This window comes from Theropithecus gelada, chromosome X (genome assembly GCF_003255815.1).
Source record: "Theropithecus gelada isolate Dixy chromosome X, Tgel_1.0, whole genome shotgun sequence".
Classification (NCBI taxonomy): Eukaryota; Metazoa; Chordata; class Mammalia; order Primates; family Cercopithecidae; genus Theropithecus; species Theropithecus gelada.
In genome coordinates, this window is record NC_037689.1 from 145,805,558 (window position 1) to 145,809,135 (window position 3,578).

Genomic DNA, 3,578 nt, shown 5'->3' on the forward strand with positions numbered 1-3,578 from the left:
CTCATTTTCAATATGTGATCTTTTGGACACAGTGGACAGAAGGTTACTTTTGTCTAGAAAATTTCTTCTTATTTTTCTTAAAGATAATTCTTATCACTGCAATTTGTTTGGCCATTATCCATAACTTTGTCTTATTAGGTCCCCATCCTTCTTTGTCCTGTTATGCTTGTCACCATCCCAGCTACCCACACTTCCCTGCAGTTCATCTGTGGCTCATGTTCTGATCCTGATCTCACAAAGCAGAAATCCCATGAATTAACTGGGTAATTATCCTTTACCTGTGCATAGCACTTCGCACTTTATAAAAAATTTTATTTTTGTATTTCACTTAATCTTCATAAAAGGCTATTTTTCATATCCCATTTTACAGATATGAATATTGAGGTTCAATGTAGCAGTCATTGTTTCTATGTTTCTATTTCTCCCCCTCCTATACAGATGCTAAGATGGCATTTCCTGGCTTCTTTTTGGTTTTGTGGAGCCAGATGACTGATAACAATGAGTGGTTAGTGGCAGTAACATGTACCACTTCTGGGCAGAGCAATTAATTGTCAATATCATACCCTCCAGAGCTCTCTTTTCTGTTTGCCGTAGGGACTGCCAATGTTTGCTGTAGTAGCTGCTAAGTGATTACAATGGAAATGGAACATGAACTATGCTGGTATTTCCAAAAATGTCTTTGAGCTAAAAGAGTTAATTTTCTGTACCACTGTTTGTCCAAGTTGCTAAATATTAAGGTGCACTGTGAATCTGCAGGAACAAATAGTATGCAAAATTTTCCAAAATTATTTTACCAGAAAAAAATGCTATCTTTTCTTGTATAAGAACTTGCAGCATTAGCATTCTGCAGAATACACTTTGGGAAGACTTGTACTAGACCCTCCTTCTGCTTCTGTTCATGCATGTTCCTTCATCTTCCTCAGGTTAAAGGCCTTGGTTAGAGATGTGGTTAGGGAAGTTTGGTGGAGCTCTAGAGGGAAATTAGAATTAGATCGAAGATCACTTACCAGCAAGATCAGCATGAGCTAGGCAGAGGGTGGTGGCCATTGAGAGTATCTAAAGAAGCAAGTCCAAGGCGAGCTGTGGGTCCAAGCCCAGTGTGAATAGTGAAGATGAAAAAAAGGGCAGTTGCCTAGGGAAAGGGACAGTCAAATGAGCCTCCAAAGGACATGGATGGTGGAAGAATCCATATATGAGACAGACTGCTGACCAGGAAGTGAGCATGGGAAAGGTAGAGATACAGCCTTACTAACAGCTACTATAACAGTTATTAAATCTTACAGAGAACTCACTAAGTGCTAGGTACTTTGGTTAGCACTGTTTACATTTTTCTCAATCCTGCAGGCATTATTAGTATCCCCACTTCATAGGTGTGGGACTTACACAGTGTTACACAAACATTAAGAAAGCAAGTTGGGATTTGCATCCATATCAGCTCAATTTCAAACACCATGTTTGTAGCCACTATTCTCTACTGCCTCTTTATAGCTCATGAAGCCCAGCTCTTAAGAAATACTTTTTGAATGTAGCTGCAACACTAGAAAGATGGTAGAGCAAGAGCAAAGAAAAATCCCTTTGGTTCCAGAAAATCTCCTGAAAAAGAGGAAGACTTATCAAGCCCTCAAAGCCACCCAGGCAAAGCAGGCACTTTTGGCAAAGTAGGAGCAGAGGAAAGGAAAAGGGCTTAGGTTTAAGCCACTGGAATAATTCCTACATGATTCCTGGTGGCAGAAATGTGACAAGGTGCATCTCAGACAACTAGAAGTGAAACCTCATGACTTGGAATTGCCAGATAAATATTCCTTGGCCTTTGTTGTACGCATCGAAAGGATTGATGACATGAGATTACTGCTGCAGATCATTGCAAGACTTCGCCTAAAGAAAATTTTTAGTGGTGTGTTTGTAAAAATCAACCCCCAGAACCTAAAAATGATGCATATAGTGGAAACTTATGTGACCTGGGGATTTCCAAATCTGAAGTCTGTCCGGGAACTCATTTTGAAACATGGACAATCCATGGTCAAGAATAAGATCATCCCTCTGACAGACAACACAGTGATTGAGGAGCACCTGGGGAAGGTTGGTGTCATTTGCTTGGAAGACCTCATTCATGAAATTGCCTTCCCAGGGAAGCATTTCCAGGAGATCTTATGGTTCTTGTGCCCTTTCCACCTCTCAGTGGCCTGTCATGCTACCAAAAATAGAGTGGGCTTTCTCAAGGAGATGAGCACACCTGGCTATCGGGGCGAATGCATCAATCAGCTCATCCACCAGCTGAACTAGACCCAGGTGCCAAACTGCAGTAAATTTTTATCAATGAGGTGGAAGCATGTGTTTTTGTTTTTTGGGAATTTTTATCAAGTATCTTCAGAGAAGATTATTTCCTGCTTTATCTTCAAAAACTGGAAAGGAGGGGTCAAAGAAAAGACAGTAGCTTATGTTCATAGCAAGCACCTCTCATCATGGCCCAGTTCCAAGGAAAAATTCCCAGCGTTTTCTGCATTGTGGCTGCCACCTCGTCTGAAATCAGCACATTCCATGGAGGAAGGAGTCCTGCTTTGTTGCATCTTCTATCCTAGGGTTTAATGTTGGTAAATGAGTAGCTCAAGCATTTGTATAAGGCTTCCTAAGACTCCTGCAGCAATCGACCAAGCCCAGGGACATAACTGAATCTGGAGATTCCTGGGGCCTTGTTTTGAAAAAGACTTGAAATACACATAGGAAGAAAGGCACAAAAACAAATATTTACTTGTCTCTGAAAAAAAAGAAAGAAGAAAGGAAGGAAGGAAGGAAGGAAGGAAGGAAGGAAGGAAGGAAGAAAGAAAGAAAGAAAGAAAGAAAGAAAGAAAGAAAGAAAGAAAGNGGAAGGAAGGAAGAAAGAAAGAAAGAAAGAAAGAAAGAAAGAAAGAAAGAAAGAAAGAAAGAAAGAAAGAAAAAATTCTTTCTGCTATCTTGACTTTTCTCTTTACTAGCCTAATTAGTGACATTTGAGTATATTCTCAATGAAGAAACTAGAGCAGGAGACCTGTGGGATATAATTTTAGGGGACTTCCATGTTTGTATAACCAGGTATTCTAGCTCTTTTCTCAAAAGTCAATCTAATAGATAAATCATCTTCCAAAATTATCATAGTCAGTAAACAAAAGACTTTCAAAACACCTTAATAACTACAATCACTTTCTAATATAAGGCAACATCATTTTGATCTCAAAAAGAAACTGTTGGGTTTTGTGACAGAAGGAGAAACTGGATACAGACTGATCTCTCTTATATAGATAACTGGAGAAATCCATCTGAAACTGTTAAGCTTCTAAAAGAAGATGACTTCTAATTCAGAAAGTTTATTTTTTTCTTGCACTGCTCAAATATTGGATTTGGATCATTTCATTTTCTCCCCTGTTTAGTTTCTGTGATTAGGTCCACAGAGTTTAAAAGATATGAGTCATAAACTATGAAACACAAAGACCTCTGATTCATCTAGAATTTGTCGAGTAGATGAGTCAGTATATTGATTAACTTTAGTGGCTACTGACACTTTTCCCTTTCATTACTAGTCATTCAGACACAGAATGGGTGGT

At 39.1% G+C, this 3,578-nt stretch overlaps 1 pseudogene; it reads left to right on the forward strand.

The window, feature by feature from the left end:
• The first annotated feature begins 1,533 nt into the window (after positions 1-1,533).
• On the forward strand, positions 1,534-2,283 carry LOC112616483 (annotated as a pseudogene).
• Positions 2,284-3,578: the final 1,295 nt, after the last annotated feature.